Source organism: Rhinolophus sinicus, linkage group LG01 (genome assembly GCF_036562045.2).
Source record: "Rhinolophus sinicus isolate RSC01 linkage group LG01, ASM3656204v1, whole genome shotgun sequence".
Lineage (NCBI taxonomy): Eukaryota > Metazoa > Chordata > Mammalia > Chiroptera > Rhinolophidae > Rhinolophus > Rhinolophus sinicus.
This window is the reverse complement of record NC_133751.1, coordinates 43,768,343-43,788,862: the sequence shown is the minus strand read 5'-3', so window position 1 is coordinate 43,788,862 and position 20,520 is coordinate 43,768,343. Positions and strand designations below refer to the sequence as shown.

Here is a 20,520-nt window from a genome sequence, read left to right as displayed (position 1 = left end):
CAGGTTTGAATTCTTATTAGAAGTTCCTTCAAAGTTACCTATAACCATATGCTCTGAAAGTTATTATTTTAAAGACAGTGCTTTGGAATTTCTTAGCAATGGTGATTAAGAGTATAGACTCTGGAATCAGGATTGGATTACCTGAGATTGAATCAAGGTCTTAATACTTGTTAACTGTGTAACTTTGAACAAGTTGTTGGACCTCTCTGTGCCTCAGTGTCCTTATCTGAAGAATAAATATTATAAAAACCCATTCATAAATTTGTCATCTGGGTAAGATCCATAACATAGTGTCTGACTCAAGGATAAGTAATCAAGAAACGTTAGAGATTAATTTTATGAGTTTTTGATAAAACAGTTTTGCTGTGGTATATTCCTTGTCAATGATTTCTTCCAATAATCTACTCTCTCTTCTCTGTCAACATTTATTCCCTTTCAAGTTTCTATTTTCAGGAAAACCAATTTGTACAATCTCCTAGTACCACTAAGAATCTCTAGAGCTGACCAGAGAATGCTCAGTGCTGGGTGGCCTTCTTGTCTTTGGCCATAAACTGTCACTTTCTGTCTCTGGGGCACATTTCCTATCATTTCTTGCATTCAAGTAGCTTGCATGTATCTGCTTTTTAATTTTGTTTTCAACAGACAATCTTAAAAGTCTATGTTGGCCAATGCCTAGTTAATATTTCATAATTTTTTTCATCAAATCTTGTAAAAACACATCCAGACCAAGACTAGCCCCAAACCAGATTTTTTTCTTCTTTTTTTCTAGCATGGTGCCAGATGGCACGTAGGTAGGATAATAAAGGAAATCTTTTTCCTTCCTCACATTTTATATACCTATCATAAATCTTAACTGACTTTAGATGAAAAGCAATTTGGAAGATCAAGTTTTAGGTGAAGGTTCAGTTTGAACTTCATTTTAATGTTTTATTAAAATTGATTTGCTTCTGTGAATATAAATTAATTCAATATCATTTTAGAAGAAGCTTGTTGACAAGCAGTGATAAAAATCCAGCCAATTTAACACTTTGGCACAGGGCATTTTTTCCCCCTGCTTATCTTTATTGAAGAACTACCAATATGAAACCCTTAGCTCTTATTATTTCCTTGAAATATGGATAACATCAAACTCTGCACTACCTAGCAAAGAAGAAAGAAATCTAAACACTATTAAGGGTGCTGTCAGAATTGACTATGGTAGTTATTCACAAATCTAGCAGACCACTGAGGCTTAAAATGTGTAACTTATTAGGTCATTGCTTTTGAATACAAATTATAATAATTTCAGGATAATAGAGTATTTGAATTTCTGTAATTTAAGGAAAGGCAAAATCAAGAATAATTATTATATTTGCTTGAGTTAAATAGTTTACTAAAACAAACAAACAAACAAACAAAAAAAACCCAGAACAACACAGAACTTGGAAATAGAAGGACCTGGGTCTAAATTCTACCTAGATTGAGGAAAGGTGATTTTATAGGAAAGCAGCCCATACACTACACTGATGAGGTCAAAGCCGATTTGGGGAATGGGATGGGAAAGAGATAAAGTTTATGATGCCACTGATACATACTGAATTATGGAAAGCATTAGGTGAATAGAATTGGGACATAATTTATACTTTATCTGAAAGAGGTTATCAACCTGAATTATCTTAGAGATTGGTGGCAGAAGAATAGAATCAGTTTTTGGTTTTGTTATTCAAGAGATAAGACTGCAGAAAAGTAGAAAACCAATTTGATGCTATGTTAAGGGAAAACGTGATATCTATTACAAAACATTTTCCTTATTTGCCTAACCCTCCTTTCTCTTTCACAACTTCTCAGCGTGGAAACTTGTGGAGGGAAAGCTGATAAATCATTTTTCCAGTTACCATTGAGAATCATATCTGTAAACCTTGGTCAACATCTGAATGGGGGCCAGCACCATGCATTAGGGGTTTACTTAGTGGGCAAGGAAAGAGCAGAGATAAATGTCAATCCACAGAAAAGCAGATTCCCTGGGTCACCTGCCCTCAAGACATTTGTGCATGAATCATATGCTCCCCTCTGTTTCCTGGAGCTCTGCACAGGTCTCATAGTCCAGGCCTGCACACCTGGGGCCCGTGCACATTGGTACATGGGCAGTAAAGGTGTCATATGACCCACAGGTGTCAAATGCAATACTTGAAAATTTGGGAGTTAGGCTGGCTCCAAACTGAACCTCAGCTTTGCCACCTAAAAGTTGTGTTACTTTGGGCAAGCTCATCTCTCTTTATGAGCCTCAGTTTTTTCAAGTGTACCTGCACTCATTTCCTGGGGATGTTCTGCGCTGTAAATTAGAGAATGTATATCAAATGCTGAGGACAATGCCTTGCACCTACTAAGGGTTCACAAGCTACTGCTGCTATAAAGTACAACAACATCTGCAAAGAGTTCCTTTAATGGTGTGCATCATTATGGACATTGTAAAAGTTTTGTTAAACCTTATCAAAAACACACAGCTATTCTCTCTAGGAATATCTGTGAAGTAGGTTCCACACATAGAAGTGGTGGGTTCATAACTAAGTGAGGCAGTGTGGCCTGGGATTTAAAAATGGAGGAACTAGCCAGAAGGCTGGGTCTGCCATTACTTGCTGTGAGACTTGGGGCAGGTAGTTTCAATGTCTTCGAACTTCAGTTTCCCCGTCTGTAAGCACTGTGATGATGGCTACCACACAGAGTTGTGGGACTCATAAGAGATGAAGTCAGTGTCAATTCCATGTGTAACATGCAAAGTAAGGTAATATGCTATTTCATCAACTACCAAGAGGCCCTCACAGTCAGTCTCTTGAAAGAAAGAATATATCATTCCTGTGTGCTTACTGGCTCTATGTCAGCTGCCCTTACTCCTGCTTTCCTTTTGGGGAAAAAATTGTTTGAAAGAATGACTTGCTTCCTCACCATCTACTCAGTCTTTTAATGCTATTGAACTTAATTTTGACGCTTAAGCTTGTTTTGGAAAATGATCTCCCATTTAACCATTGAATTAGTAAAATCCAAAAGCACTAAATCCAAAGCCCTTCCTCTCTGAACTCTGTGACATTGACATGATTACCCACACTAATAGCAGCAATGGGTGCCGTTTCCTGAGAGCAACTATGTGCTGCGCTGTGCTCCCACCCCATGTACATGATTGTATTGGACTTACACATACTTCTAAGTGACAGGTATTGTGGCCCCATTTAATGGAGGAGGAAACTGAGGCACAGAGATGTTAATGAACTTACTGAATGTAACATAACTGCCATGTAAGTGGTGAGAGAGAGAGAGAGAGAGAGAGAGAGAGAGAGAGAGGTGGGAGGAGAGATTGTTAGAGAGATTGTAACCTTGCTAATACTGGTGCTTCTTGGAGAGCTGTCCTTTTCTTACCTTCTATTTGTAATTGTTCTCTGTTCATTAAAATACCCAAAGCACTGTGTACCTTTCTTATGGCATTTGTCTCATTCTTAACTTCTGGAACTTGATATGATTCCTGAGTAATTTGTAACCATCTCGAGAACCTCCTTTAGCATAATGCCTTGTTGGCACAAATTATTGTTTTTAACAAAGGGAGCATTTGACAAAGAATCTTTCTGCGGACTGATAAATCTGAAGAGTTAACACTAAGAAAGAACATAAAAACACCAATTCCTTCTCAGCTCATATACCTTTATAACCACTATAACAGCAACCTTCTCAAGGTAAGAGTTTCCTTTGGGTTAATTGGTCAAGAGGCTTTTTCATAATATCACAGAAGTAGAGAAAGATAGCTGAAGAGACAAAATGTGCATACTTTCCTTAGAAGTTGCATTTGAAAATATCATTGCTATGCTGATTAATGACAAAGAATCCCAACCAAGGTGGAGTGTATCCTTTAGATAAACTCAGGGTAAGGTAATGCTCAGGAGAGAAATTTGAGCAAGTTTGCATGATGCCCAGATGAACCATAAACAAGAGACAACCAGAGTTGTTACTTTTCTTGCTGACCTTTATTTAACAGAACTGTCTCATTAGAAAACAGCTTACTTTAGCTTACTATTAAAATTGTTTGTTCACCTGCTTTGAAAAAGGCACAGACAAGCAAGGGTAAGCACTGTGGTGCATTAATAGTTTGCCTACGTGGTGTTTGTGCAATTCTCTCTACTGATCTCTTCAGGCCAATAGTGAGAACATTATTATGGTTATATAATATATACGTATATTTTTCATATAATATAATATATATTTATCTTATTTATATGTTTCATAGGCAAGTTCTGATGTGTGAAGGAGGTGCAAAGCATAGTATGGTACACAACAATATTTTAAAGGAAAATGTACCAAAATATAGAGGTCTGCTAGGAATAATAAAATTTCCATTTTCGTAGGTGAAAATAATTGAATATAGGCAATTTCATATGGATCAACTTTTTATAAAGCGCTCAACTTATACTGACCAAAATCTAATAGTATGAGTGACATTACCTCCCTTAGCAAATAGAGGTGAAGCTCAGAGAAGTTAGATGATTTGTCCAAGGACATGCACTAGATGGATTCTGAACCCAGGTCAAGTTTCTTTCTATTCCATAAATCTGTCTTTTTATAAAATATAGTTCCTCTCTTTATTATATTTGTAAGTAGAAGAAGAAAAGAGAAAACGATGTATGTGTATTACTATGTGATATGCAAATAGCAAAAGGTCAAACCTGCTGAGAGAGTTCAGAGCCTGAAGAGGTCCCTTCTAACCTGGAGGGCAAGAAATGTAAAGGAAAAGGAAAAATGCTATGTGGATGAAAGAATGTTTTACCCAGGAGAGGCCATTGGAGAGTCGGTAGGAGTTTGACGGTCGAAAATGAAAAGGGAGAGAGACCTTTTCTGGATGTTTGATATGCATTAGGCCAAGGGAAGGGGGGCGAGTAATATAGCTCAGATGGAAATGGAGAGAGAAGGGAGAGGTAAAGATTAGGCTGGAAATTTGTCTGGACAACTGATCTTGGAGGATTGTGATATCCAGTCCTGGGAAACTATTTGCTTGATTAAGGAGAGAGCTCCTGAAGGGCTGTGATTAGGGAAGTTCCATGATCAAGGTCATGTTTTGGACTTATTCATTAGGAAGGTCTATGTAGAAGAACACAGAGGCAAGAAGAGATTAGAGCAGGGTTGTTGTTTTTTTTTCCCCCAAAAGTTATGTATGATAGATCTACCTAAGGTACTTTTTTAATTTCCAGATCTTACCAAAAAAGATTCTGATTAAACAGAAGCCACATGAATCAATATTAAACAACAACAACAAAACAAAAACCACCACCACCAACAAAAGCTTCCCAGATAATTCCTGTGCAGGTGACTTAAGAACAACACTTTGAAAAAATTAGACAGGTTGAAAGGAGGTTGATTAGTTATAATGATAGCCAAGGTGTGAGACTAAAGGGTCTTTATTTGAATGCAAAAGTTATTTTGAAGGAAGAATTAATAGTACTCAGGCCAATTAGGTCTATAGTTGGAGACGGGTTCAAAGATAATTGCTGGCTTTAAAACCTGGGTGATCAGTGGCAGAGGCAATGGAAACATGAGACACAATAGATTTATTGGGTCTTAATTTGAATTTAATTTTGCAAGTGACTCTTGAAGTGTAAAGATGGCAGCCACAAGAAAATGTCTACCAGGTAGCAGGCAACATAGGACTTGGGTTGTGGAGTAAGGTCACAGCTGGAGAGGTGGTTTCGGATGTAAATGCAGACAGATAATACTTTCAATTACTGAAAAAAAAAGTAAGAAAAGGGAAAAGAGGACCCAGCAAAGAGGAAAGATAGAAAAGAAATGTAACGTAGGAGAGAGAGAGAGAGAGAGAGAGAGAGAGAGAGAGAGAGAGAGAGAAACCATGGTTTTGATTGCTGTAGAATGATCAAGAATTATGAAGGCTGTGAAAAAGCCAAATTGGGTAATAAAGAGATTCTTGGAAAGGGTGAAAAGGGCCATCACAGGAAAGCAGTGTGGCCAGAATTCATACACCAGAATTCATACACCTTAAAAAATGATTGGGGAGCAAGAAAGTGGAGGCAGTAAGTATAGACTACGATTTCAAAATGTTTTTGATGAAAGGGATCTCTGGCTATGTTTCAGAGTTCCATAACCTCACCGTCTATTCAGTTATTGAAGCCAGAAATCTAAAATTATCCTTGACACTTCCTTCTTCTTTACCAATGGTCTCTCAAATTTATCCCACCACCAACTCTCTGATATGACTTCCTGAACATGTTTCCTTCTGGCCACTTTTCTGCTATCCCACTGCTGTCTGGCCCAAACTACCATTGTCTGGATTACTACAATAGCTTTTCAACGGGCTTCTCTGTACCCACTCTGCTCGTCTCCATTTTGATCACCACATTGCAGCAGAGATACTTTTGCAGATCAGAAATATCTTGTCAGCCCCCTGATCAATACCCTGGATGACTTTCCATTGCTGTTAGAATAATAAGCAAACTCAACATGACCTGTAAAGTCCTACCCTGTTTCCCCCCAAAAAAAGACCTAGCTGGACAATCATCTTTAGTGCGTCTTTTGGAGCTAAAATTAATATAAGACCCAGTATTTTATATTATATTGTACTATATTATATTATATTATATTATATGATATTATATTATACCCAGTCTTATATGTTAGTAAAATAAGACCAGGTCTTATATTAATTTTTGCTCCAAAAGATGCATTAGAGCTGGTTGTCCAGCTAGGTCTTGTTTTCGGGGAAACATGGTACCTAACCAGGCTCTTTGCTGTCTCTTCAGCCTGTCTTTAACCACATGCTGTTTGATCCCCACCCTCCAGGCACTAAACCTAACCCTCTGTCAGAGGCACTGTCCTTATCTATTCTCTATAACAGGCTTTTACAAAAAATCTCATTTATTAATTTTTTATTGATTGCTTTTCATTAGAATGTAAGGTCCATAAGGGCAGGGAATTAATTATCTCTCTCTGTATACACGTTTACACACTTACACACACACACACACACAAACACACACACACACAGAGCGCTTGATAAATGTTGCATAAGTGAATGTTCTCTGCTTTGGCCTTTGCACAAGCTTTTTCTCTGCCTAGAAAGCTTCTTCTCTAATCTTTGCTGCTTTCACACTTGCTTATTTTTCTTCTTCGTTTTTATGCTTCTTCATTTAGCATCTCAGTCATTTCTTCCTCAGAGAAACTTTCCCTGACATCCTTGACTACATTAATGTCTCCAATTAAATAATCTCAGCATTTATTACATTTGTAATTTTATATTTATTTGTGTGATTATTTGAATAATGTCTTTCTTTCCCAAGACTGTCACCTCATGGTTGGTGGGGAGGAGCTCATTTCTGCTTTGGCTCAACATTGTAACCCCAGGACCATCAGGTGCCTAGTCCGTAGTGGAAGCCCAATAAATATTTGTTGAATAAATGAATGAATAATTGAATGAATGCAGACATGAAATGAAGACTGCTCAATTAAAGGATAGCATGATGGAGAATAGATTTTTATAAATATAATGTGGACATGTGAGCACATTCACAGGTTTAGGGGAAGAACCTTCTTCTAGTAAACGTACTAAACACCATCTGAAATCAAATTTACACACAAGTCAACTTTTCATATAGGCGTATAAATCAGAGTATATCCCCTGTTTTCTTTATACCAGTTTTTTTTTTTTCCCCAGTGCCAGTTCGGCAGACACTAAATCTGCTTGTCAAAGGGGAAATAGGCCTAGAAGATTGAGAAGCAGGTTGTAATAGACATTCTCTAACCAGTTTTCTCTGTACCAGGGCTGTGGTTATCTTTTACACACCCAAAAAGATATTCTCAAATTTGGTAACCTGTTAGCTAAGCCTTCCTCTTCCTTTAGATAGGAATTTTAATTTCTCTCTTTCTCTCAACTTTTCTTTTGATTCATTTCAACAGAGAATCGTGTCCTGTGCTCTTCTATTTTTATGTTTTTAAAGCAAATAGTTACCTTGAGTTGTCTACACAGAGAGCCCCATGTGGCTGATCCCCAGCAGCACACAGGATCAAAAAAAAACACTAGGAATCTAAGTTAAACCAGCCATTGATCATTCCCACAGAGGAAGGACCTGGATCCATCCTGTTACAATTTTGTATGTAAAGTTAGGTATTGTTTTCTCCTGGATGTCAGGTTGTTATTTATTCCCCCTTAATTTCTTCATTTGGAATATGAAAAAAAAACATCTAGGAAATGAAAAAAAAAATCCAAAGAACATCAGTGGTTCCAGATTTACTATAGAAATACAATCTCTCTGAGGAAATAAATTATACTTCAGTTTGTTGGGCCTATAAATTCTTTATATGGTCAGAAATTTTCAGATACTTATACAAAACGAAACTCAACATTCAAGAATTATCTCACGGGTAAGGTTTACCAACTGCTTCTTTCTCCTTCTCATTAAGTACCTTATACAGAACTATAAGAACAGTCCTCTACATCTATGCAAAGCAAGAAAGCTTCTAGATTTGCATTTAAATTGCTGCTTATTTTTTCAACTTTCTAAGAGTTTCGCTTTGAAAGATATTTTACCTTTGTAGATAGGAGTATATTATAGAGTCAGGTGCTTGACCTTTACCAGCTTTTCAGTGGAAATTTTAATAATAATGAGAAAAAAATAGGCTTAAAATGTCTGACAAAATCAAAGTCATTATTTATAAAGTCCTGAACTATGTACAAAGTAGAGTGGAATGCCCAAACACTTGTAGTGTAGTAAGGGCTTTATTTTGGCCAAGTTCCAAATTGAATCTTCTTTTGATAGAAACCTACATGGAATGGTTTTGTAAATCATTTCCAATCAAAGAAAGTCTGTGAATTACATTTCCATGAAAGAACAAGCAACATCAGAACTTAGAAACCTTTCTTTCCTTCCTGTTCTGTAAAAGCCTTATCTACACCATAGAGCACAAAGGGGGTTCACTGAAATTAAGATACGTGTGGCTTCTAGGACCCTACATCTCTAGTCAAGCAGCCTGGTAAATAACAATAAGAAATTTACCTGACTTCTCTAATATGGCTTTACCTCAGGGAACAGGGTGAAGAGGAGAATATACATTAACCGACAAATTATTTTAAAAAGAATTGTCTATGTCTAATACAGTTTGATTCACTTACGAATTATAAAAATATAGTGTCTGATCTCAAGGAATTTGCAACCTAATTATCTGTGCTAAAAATTATACTTTAAAATTTAGTTACGTATTTTACTACTTGCCTAACTATTCTTTTTCACTTACTGAATGAATTTATTGAAAACTGAAAATAAGCTCATGTGTCCAGAATATTCTGGAGTCTTAATTTCACACTCAGGAAAACACCAAGATGACAAGTAACCTGCATGTGGGATTCATCTGACATTTTCCCTATTTAGTACAAATGCTAGCAAATGTAAACCAAAGCCCTCCTGTCTAGTAATATAAGCATCTTTTCTTTCTTTCCTAAGAAGTTGGCAGGCTTGACATTTTGACAGCTGATTTATTCCCTCCCCTCCTCCTGAGCTGAAATTCTTACCCAGGTTCATCTGTCACCCTAGCTTTGATGAGGAGGGGGCTTAGAAGTTTGCTGTTGAAGGCTGTCAGACTCGAAGTTAGCTTCGAATGCAAGGCTCCACCGTGCTCTTTAGAAAGATAGGGTAGCTGCTGTGGGCAGACAGTGAAAGGAAGGGATGGGGAAACTGTCCCATAAAAGCATTTAATATGGGCCTCAGAATACAAAGAGAAGAGGTGAGAGGACAATTGAATGGAAAGTTAGTAAGCACATGGCAGGTCCAGGTCTTTGTTATAACATAGTGCAATGTAGCACTTTATTTCTGAACTGCATGATTTATTTGCCCACTTGGTCATTTACCCTCCTTAGGTCAAACTGGACACTAACAAATCTAGTATATACATCGTTGATCCAGTAGTTATTGAGCATTAACTAATGCCAAGAACTCTGCTAGACACTGAACATATTGCAATGACTATGACCTAGTCCTTAACCTTCCAGGGACTTTCAATCTAACTGGGGAAAAGGGGAGCAGGTTAGTGAACCAAAGATCATATATAGCACCATGTGCTAAAGGCCATGGTAGAAACTATTCCTGGAGATTAAAAAAAAGCCAAACCTTGAAAATCTGTGACATTTTTAGACAATGAAATACCCACACTTTTCAAGAGAGGTACTACAGTGAAAGAAGAATTAGGAAAGATCACCAAGAGCAAAGATGTGTCATCAGTGGCCAAGGCTAAGATCATCCACATGCTTGTATTCACAATTACTACGTACGGATGCAAAACTTGGACAGCGAATAAGGCTGAAAAGAAAAAAAAAATTGATTCATTTGAATTACGGTGTTGGAGGAGAGCTCTACAGATACTCTGGACTGCCAGAAAGACAAAAATGTGGGTCCTAGAGCAAATTATGCCTGAAACACTGTTGGAGGCAAAAATGACAAAACTGAAGCTGTCCTACTTCTTTTTCAAAGAAGGCTGGGTTCTTTGGAAAAGACAATAATGCTGGGGAAAACAGAAGACAGCAGGAAAAGAAGACCTAATATGAGAAGGAGTGACTCCATAAAGGAGCCACAGGCAGGAGTCCACAGGAGCTGAGCAGGGCTGTTGAGGACAGGACATCGTGGACGTCACTCATTTCATAGGGTTGCCAGGAGTTGGCACATAACACACACACACACACACACACACACACACACACACACACACACTGCTATTGGGACTGGTTGCATTTATAAGGGGTGGATTTGAGAAGTGATAGAATATTAAAGGAAACACACACAAAAATACAATCATTAATAACATAAACCAATCTTCAAGAATTTGAAAGTTGAGAAGTTGGTGTAGGATGAAATTCAGACCAATTAAAGTTTAACCTACGTAGTAGATTAGTATTTGTATGGAGCAGTTAAATGAAATGGAATGCCTTTGCATTAAGAAATTCATAATGTTAAATCTAGAATAACCGATGATGCTAGAATAACCGATTTCATGCCCATCCTGCACTGAAGTCATATTTTATAATGATGCATTCATCTGGTCAGTTTACCAGTCATTCAGTCAGTGCAGTCATAGACAGAGTGAAGACAGGAAATGTTGAAACTGGAGCCTGACAAGGTCGAGGAAAGGCACTTGGTTCAAGTTATTTTAATATGAATCCATAAAACTGGGTTCATTATCTCAGAAAAGCAGGCATTTTCTTGCTTTTTCCAGAATTGCCTCTTTCATTTTGGATCTAGTAAGAAATGAGCAAATGTCACATATTTCAGGAAGTTCTGTTTCTGGTGGTGGACAGATGCTCAGATACCTTGAACTGTAATACGATACCTTGATGCTTAAATCACTCTTAAATGATACCGAACTTAGAGACATCCAATACCAAGAAATAAGAACTAAAGGAGATACTTTAAACCAAATCGCTCAGTGTCATAATATATATAATGTTTAAAGTTTCATCCCGGATAACAATCGTTAAAGTGCTGATAGGTAATATGTATTATGCACTTAATTTGTGTCAAGCACGATGCTAACAGCTATGCACAGATTAGCTCATTTAATCCTCACAACCCCATGAGTGATGTACGATTACTATCTACATTTCTGCTGAGGAAAGAGAGGCTTAGCAAGCTTTAAACAACTGGCAATTGGCAGAACTGGTGTTCAAACGCGTTCTTCAGGGGTGTGAAGCTGGTTTCTGATGCCCATTATACTGCACATCGAGAGACTGAGGTTTTCTTAATGAGTAAATTAGCTTTCATTTAAGTTGTTTCACAGGAGTTTAAGTCAATTTTTTCTTTAGGGAAGGAATCCATAAGGTTTCCGCATTGTTCATAGAGGAAAGGAAAACCTTTTCTTCAGAACCTCCCTTTAAAAAATTCCTTAATCACTGGCAGTGTGTAGTCACTAAATACATTAAAGATGGTTAATCTGACATTCTATTTATCAGGAGTCTCTATGGCTGAAGGGAGAGTAAATTTCAATAGCTTACTAGTTCTTTGACCTTGATTAACTTTTCTATACCTTAGTTTTCTTATCTGTTCAATGGAAAGTATAATATCTACTGCTCAGGCATGCTGTGAAGATTAAATGACAATAACAGTGAGAACACAATTACTTTGCAAGCATCTCCTCTGTGCCAAGTACTCTAATGGAGCACTGACACACATGATCGTATTTAATCTTCAACCCAAAGAGGGAGGCATTACTATCCCTAATTACCAGTGAGGAAACTGAGGCTCGGTAAGATTTTAAGAACTTACCCATTGTCACATCGTTATGAAGTACAGAGGTGAGATTCAGACCAAGTCTCTCTGTTTCTAAAGCCTGTGCTTGTCTCAGACGCTATGTCCTTTTCACAAAACACTACCTCCCTAGACTACAGAACATTCTAGAAATGTTAGGCATTATTATTTGTACCAATTTGGACAATAAGATTATTTTGTTATACTTTAATTACTTGAAAACATGTGATTGATGAGTGGTAGAGAGGTCATTGTTAACCGGAACACGAGACTGACTATGCTGATTTTCAGAGCAATAAAAGAATGCAAATGAGTACGTTTATTGATTATTAATGGTTGATTCCTGTTGCCACATGGGCTACTGGAGCTTATGTGCTCAGAAAGGTGTACTGACCCCAACTGTAGCCTCCAATCTGGTTTTGCTATTCCTTCTCGCATCACCAGGGGAGAGCAGAAAAAAATATAAGACGTGTTTATATCCAAAGTCATTTGTATAGATCTGTGAGGATACGTTTTTTAAAAAAGAAGTCATCTTTTGGATAAGATCAAACTCAGGCAAAATGAATTTTTATTTGCTTTAACATAGATTGGAATCAGTGACATGATTCCCCCCCGCCCCCCACCATGTAGACAGGAGAATACAAACGATCTTGATAAATCTCCTTGAATTTCTTTAAGGTATTCAGTATCTTTCTGTTTGGAAAAAGTAACAGGGTGTTATGGCATAGAGCTTTGACCCTGAGGTTGAAAACCTTATGCTTGGCATCTCATGCTACCAATAGATTTCGATGTGGAAAAAACATTCAGTGCCTACCTTCATCAGTTTATTTATTCACTTAACAACTGATATATCAAGGAACAAAACAAAATCCCTGCTCTCATAGAATTTACTTTCTGGAGGGACAGAGACAGGTGATAAAAAGTCAACAAATAATATGTTGAAGGGATAATTTGGTATGGTATAGAGAAAAAGGCAGCAGGTACTAGAAATAGGATGTGTGCAAGAGGGGGTAATTTGAAATAGGGTTTTCAGGGAACTCTTCTCTGATGAAGTGACATTTGGCAGAGACCTGAAAAAAGTGAGAAACGGAATCATGTGACTATGTAGGGGGAGAATTTTCCAGGTAGCAGTCACGATAAAGTCAAAAGCCTTGAGGTTTGAGGGTTCGTGGCAGGTTTGAGGCCAGTGTGGCTGAAGTGGAGTGCGAACGTGAGAGAGGTAGCTAACGGGCCAGGGAGAAACCCACGCTGATCACGCGTGGCCTGTGGTCTGCCTTTTATCTGCAGTCAGATAGGAAGATGTTGGAGGCTTTTGAGCAGGAGATACTATGATTTAACTTCAATTTTGAAATGACCAACTGGTGTTGGATTTAGACTAAAATGTGTGTATGGGAACAGGGGGAGGCAGAAGCAAGATGTCAATGGTGAAAATATAGGCAATAATCTGAGAGTGGGTGGTAACTTGGCTAGAGTGGTAGCCATGGGAATAATAAGTAATTGAATTCTAGCTACAGTTTGAAGGTAAAGGCAATGTGATTTTCTGTTATGTGTGAAGGGAAGATTCAAAGAGGATTTCAAAATTTTTTCTTCTGGCAAGTGAAAGAATCGAGTTTTCATTTACACACATGGGAGAAAATATGGGAGAAGGACATTTTCTGTGGAAATTCAGAAATATGATTTTGAACATGTTAAGTGTGTGATGCCTATAAGACATTGTCGTGGAAATATTATGTAGATAGTTGAACATGTTAAATATAGAGGTTAGGGGAAAAGTCCAAGTTAGGGATTAGACTTTCTGAGCTGTTTGTGTATGAATGGTTTCTAAAGTCTTGAGACTAGATTAGACTCATTTAGGGAGGAAGTATAGATAGAGAAGAGATTTATAATTAGGCCACGGAACACTCCAACATTTAAATATTTAAGAGATAATGAGGAGCCAGCAAAGGACATTGAAATATTCTCTACCTGTAAAGAGAATTACACACACACACACACACACACACACACACACACACAATCTCCTTTTCTAGTAAACCTGAGTTAAGATGTAGGAGTCAGCATCTGAGAAAGATGATAGGATGATGCTGAGTTTTTCCAAGGAGGAAGGGGCTTTTATAAGGAATGGCACTTCTTCTCTGTCTTTTGTGGACCAACAAATGACTTTGGAATTTGGGGTGAAGACAGAGTGGATGATATGAAGTAAAATAATGGGAAAGATGGCAACATAGTTGGAATAGGAGATATAAACTTTTATGATATTAGTCTTCTTGTGACCATTAATAAAATTCCTGCTCTGAAAAAATTGAATTACCTTACAGATAAATAAAAAGAATAAAATGGTGTACTTTTCCCTGTTTTTTCATATGCAGGTATATCTTAAAATTAGGATTATATTGTATATACATTGTTGTAGTCTGCTTTTTATTTGATATAATAGCAGGAATATTTGTGGACGATTCTTTTTTCATCACATTTTGATAAGAGCAGAGAGATGATCAAAGAGATTATGTTAATCTGAGAAATGTCTGGTCCAATATCTATCAATAAAGTAGAATGATGACTGTGTGTGTATGTGAGAGAAACAGAGAACGAGGACAACTCTGGGCTTGGTGACTTGTGTCTTAGTGACTGAACAATGACTGTTACCCATGGGAACTAAGAACACAAGACTGACTAGAGCTTTGCTATATTTTATATCAGGGTGGATTCCAGTGTTGCTGTCTGTATAGCTGAAGAATTATTGGTTTTTCATGACTAGGTGTAATAGCAACTAAAGGGAAATATATCTGGAAATGCTTTGATTGATATCTATCAATGTAAATAGGTAATGAAATTAATTTGATATACCAAATAGATTTTTTGACTAAATTACTTGGTTTTCCCAACAGCTTACAAAGAAAAAAAATTTACCATATCTCCCCTACATTTTTCGTGTTATAGGGGTTCAGTCTAGATACATACACCATCGAGGTTTAATATAGGAATTTTTTCCATAAATCTGTGAAAATTGTGAAAAGTCATTTTACTTTATCAGTAAGGTGTTGTGAGCATGACCACAGCAAAATTTTTTCTCCTGTTGACAATTTTCATGGTACAAATTACCTCTATAATAAATGCTTGATGTGAGTAGATTCAGAAGATATTGGTAAGACCAGAGCCAGTAAAAGTCCTTTTCAAATAAATGAAAATTATGAAAACAATAGAAATAATATTCAGTTGTAAACTTCTGACAGCCGTAAATAAAATGGTGTGTATTTTTCCGTTTGTGTATTACAAACTCTCTGTATATGGGTTCTTGATGGTGAGCAAAATTGGCTAGAGATTGGGATTTTACAAGGTCAAGGGCACACATCCCACTGGCCACAGAGAAGCAAAAACTATGTCATAGCCATCAATTGCATCAGAAATTCTATACAGTTATTTCATGGACATGTGCTCTTGGTTACATAAAGACTAGCCAAGAGAATTTCAGTAATTTTCATCATAATATTAGAAAAAATAGACACACAACTTTAAGCATAGATGCCACACACTACTGAACAACGATTTCAACTTTATATATGACTGGCAGTATATACACAGAAGCTCACAAATGTACAAACTCAACTGCATCAGACAAGAGAAAAAGCCCACTTAGCTTTAATTCTAGCATTTAGCTGAAAACAAACATACTATAATTATCTTTCACTTTTATTTCTAATTAGTACTGCATTAATATAGGAATTTTAGAATATTACGTTCTTTTATAAATATACAATTATTCTATGTATCTTTGCCATTCATTATAACTAAGTCAGTGCATCAGAACATAAGAGTTTTTGAAAATCTAAAGCAACATCTTTACATCTCAGAGTTTATGAAGTCCATCAGGAACATAACACAGCAGCACTGAGAAATTCACTCACTGTGTGTCTGTCACTTCACAGTGAGGGTCATATGCAATGACAAAGACTGAAATTTGCACCATCGATCAAGTTGGGAAAACATTAGTTTCTGATCATTGCACTTTTGCTTTAAAAATCTCAGCCTATGATTTCCTGACATTTCCTTTTCTGATTGAGCTATACCGATCCCATAATAAAGTACAAAGCAGTATAAGTTCCTCTGCAAATCCACTCATTATCCACTGGACTTTGGAACCCAACTGACCCTCTCATCTTTCAAGGAGAATTTTGCTTTTATGCTGTTCATTAAAAAAAAGAATAAAGGAAAAAGGTAAACCGTCAAGTTTCTAACCTCTAACGAATCACCATTTTCATCTGCAGCCCCAGCAGTTGTTTAAAAGCAAGAGCAGGAACAGAGGGAAAGCCCCCTTTTCAGTCTAAAACTCTTGCTCTGCTTTAGTAAATAAAACCATTAACACAAAGAGTGTGGATCAACATTTCAATATGCAAAATGGATGAAGAGACCCAATTTTGTTTTATAGTACGTTAAGTCTGAAGTAATTCTTTATTAGGGAAATCCTTTGTAATCTTTCAATTTCCCCTTTTTAAAAATTAGACTCAGGCTATCACTGTACATTGACCATGGGAATAAAATATTTATCTAACAGGTTTCAAGTCTTCAGGACCGCTTCCTCTTTATTTTTCTTGCACCTTTTTGCCTTCCACCCACCAAAGTCTTCACTGAACCCTACTAACAGTCCAGCTGGCACCATAGATAAGAAGCAAACTGTTTTCTTCATGACCTCTAAGCATTCTACTCCACAGAAAAGCAACGTGGAATGCACACTCAGCAGGCTACGAGCCTGGAGCCAGTCTGTCCTCGAGGCATTTTTGCCATAAAACATAACACTACCCGCTGTGTTTTGCTCTAAGCAGATCTGTCTCCCACTCCCCTCTCTCTCCTTCCTGCTTCTCACTCCGCACCTGGCTGCAATTCACGACCTACTGGGCACATAGCAAACAAAAAGCACGGAACAGCAACAGATCCCTTTGTTTTACATGCAAATCTTACCTCCAGTAGTTGTTACATCTTCCTCAAAAGCCAAGCTTAATTTCTTAACGACAGCGATCCAGTGCAGTCCTCCAAAGAGCCACCGGTAATCATCCTTACCTCTCGTGCCTAAAGGCTTTCTGGACCATTAATGTCACAACCGTTGCTAACTCATAGCATTAATACTCCCTGCTCAAAATGTCTGAAAGAGTTTGGAAGGACAATAGGAGTGACAGGCACGCTAGACAGCCATGCTTGAAATTAGTTATCTGAAGCTCCGTTCAAGCTGCTTCATACTGTTTTTAAAGCGTGCAGGAGGTAGGATTATTAGCCTATGATAAGCATGCTGTTTCTGTTTTTATTAAATACTGTAATAGGCTGTCTGTTAGCAATGCTGTGATAGGTCCAACATCACTTCCCCACTGCTTTCAAATTCTCATATTAAAAAGGGAGCAAGGGTTCAGACGTCCTTAGGAAACCCAGACCTACACAACCCTGCCTACTGGATCAGATTTCCAAATCCTCTTTAACTACAGGAGAAAGAATTCCTTTTGCAAAGAGGTGTTTTTACAGGGAGAGTGAAGTTGGGAGTAAACACTCTAGGATTCCCCAAACAATTCTCTCACTCCCAGCAAGGGACTCCTGCTCTTCCCAATTACAGAACTAAGCGTTCTCTAGAGTTAGGTAAGGGAATCACTCCCAATAAGAAACGTTCTCGCCATGACTGAGGTAAGATTCAGGGTATACTTTTTATATAAAATCTCAAATTAGGTATCAAATAGACAGATCACATCAATGAGCTGATTGACAAAGCTTTGTGTTTCAGTTAGAAGCAATCTTATGCTGTGCACTGTCTAAATAGAAAGAATGAATGATGGGTGGATGGAATGAGGATGTGTACACTACCTTGATCCCATTTGGACAGTCATGATCATGGAAGGTGGAAGAAGGATTTCTTACCATTGGTCAGGGAGACAAAGGTATTTCTTGCTTGACTAGAAATGCTACTCGGAAAAGTTCTAAGTACTTTTCCAAATAGGGAAGCAGGAAAAAGTTCTTGGTAGCTCCCAATAACATAGAGAATATGTTACGCTCCAACTACACAGACTTAGTTTTTCTTTTCTTCTGCTGGTTTTTCTCTCCTTCTACGACCCCAGGAGCAGTAGTTTGTAATAGTTACCGTGGAAACGAAGTAGTCTTCTTTAGGGGACGGACTTAGGGAGAATAGCAAATGGAATAAGAACAGAAATAAAAATGTACTATACTGGCCTATAGAATTGGAAATGAGGTGTGATAAACAAACAGAAACTACTGCAAAACAAAATCTGAAGGGGGATGATTATAAATAACCACTATTTAATTACTGGTAGTTTTGGTATCTAGAAATACTATTATGATCATAGCATCCATTATTTTATTACATATGCAAGAACTGAATACCTGGATTGCTCAGGTGCCTAATAAAAGAAAGATACTCTTTTTTTCCCTTTTCTCTGATTTTTTTTAAACACTTGGTTTGGGTTTAAATATGCCCTGATTGTATGTGAATTTTGGTTGTTACTCGACCGATCACAACTTCTTCTCAAAAATAAAGTGTGATTTTATAGAAAAATCTCTTTGTATCATAAACCATGACCATATTTTACTGTGATTGTCTGTATAATGGTTTCCCTGGGGCAAAATAAAAATCAGAAAATACTGTAATTTGAATTTCAAAAAATAATTCTGTTCCCATTATGTTTGTAGGACAAAGAAACTTTTTCAAAATTTCAATTGTTAAAGTAGAAAATAAATTTTTTGTGTGTGTTGTGTCCAAAACCTTTCACTAGCCTCATGATCATGCACGAGAAACTGTTTTTCACTTGAGTGATTAAAGTTTCACTGTTGTAAGGAGTCTAGGGAATACAAAATTATTGTCTTTCATACCTTAGTTTCACAGTTTATATTGGACTAACTGACAACACCGAAGTGAGAGCACAAAATTCTAAACTGATATGGTTGAGAGGTAATTCTTCAGAATTTTATGAAAATCCTGTTTTGTTTTGTTGTTGTTTTTTTAATAGGCAAACATATCATCCAAAAATTTTCAAAGGAAGAAATTATTTCTGGGCAAAATAATTTATTCTCTTTTTAAAAAAAATGATGGGAGAATAATAATATAAATTATATATCCAAAAGATTTATTTCAAATGTAAGGAAATGTTTAAATGACAACCTAAATACCATTAACAGCACCATATGTGATTTGGGGAGGGAGGGAGAAAGAGAGAAAAGAAAAAACTAAAAAAACCCAAAACTCCCCAGTTGGGTACTTCCCTTGGATACTCTGTGTGATTAATTCAGGAAACAGATGCTAATAATACAAGAGATAGGATAAGGTTTTGTTCCTGGGATGAAGTAAAAGGGACAGAGGCAAGGACTGTCAGTGATGCTTTAGGGAGGCTTTGTCCCTGGACAAGGAAAGGTCCTTTGAGCGCTGAGTATGAAGGAGGTTACTGGAAAGGGCAGTCAGATGGGAGTAGGGGTGGGGTGGACAATGATTTGTGAAGTAGTGCGGCAGGGGTGCGGGGGGGGGGGGGGTCAGGAAATGAAGCTGAAGGGAGGGAAAGAAGAGGAAAAGAGATCTATAAGGGAGGAAGGAAAGAATTTCTTGAGGTACTAGAAGAAAGCACAGGCTTTGAAATAAGGAAGCCTGATTTTGAAACTTGTTTTCATTAGCCTATTTAAGCCTTTCATGTAAAATAGGATGATAATTATGTATGTTGTAAGATTGCGGTGATAATGAGACAAGGTATGTGATAAGGTAGGAGCAAAGCTCTTTGCAGACAGAAATACTGAAATAAATGCTAGTTATTAGGAGCAGGAAGAAAGAGGGAGAGGAATGGTTAAACAGGAGGTAAGGGGTACAATAAAAAAGAAGAGGAGACAAGAAAGAGTAGGAAGAAAAGGAGGCCTGACCAGGAAAAAGAGGGGGAAGGAGGAGAGAAGAATTTCTCCTGTTCATCATCTAGAATTTCTTGGTTGTGTGCTGCTTTCTGGATCACCTGCCAAAAACTGTTGCTTCAGTTCTCTCCTTATAATACAGTTGCAGAAAATAAAGTGTCTTTATAGCTCACATCTTCCTCAACAAGAAAGGAAACCTATGCTGAATTTGTTAAAAACATGTTCTGCTATTTCAAAAAGAGCTGATCTGAGAATTGAATTTAGTAATTGTTAGCATCGCTTTTCTGGATGGTTCCTTGGAGAGTGAAGTTTGGGGCAGCCAAAGCCAGGAACTGTAGTAATATTTCAGACCTATATTACCAGACACATTCAACAAGAATACTCTGTGAAT

At 37.3% G+C, this 20,520-nt stretch overlaps 1 protein-coding gene across 4 annotated transcripts in view; it reads right to left on the bottom strand.

Annotated features, from left to right (window-relative positions):
- The window catches only part of KCNMB2 (potassium calcium-activated channel subfamily M regulatory beta subunit 2), a 225,851-nt gene extending 208,119 nt beyond the window's left edge, over window positions 1-17,732 (bottom strand). For 3 of the 4 annotated variants that reach the window (XM_074328155.1, XM_074328166.1, XM_074328157.1), the window contains exon 1: window positions 17,208-17,732. The gene's annotated coding sequence lies outside the window, so the exon portion shown is untranslated. The remainder of the gene's footprint in view (window positions 1-17,207) is intronic. The other variant, XM_019752204.2, reaches the window with a different exon arrangement.
- Between the last annotated feature and the right edge of the window lie 2,788 nt (window positions 17,733-20,520).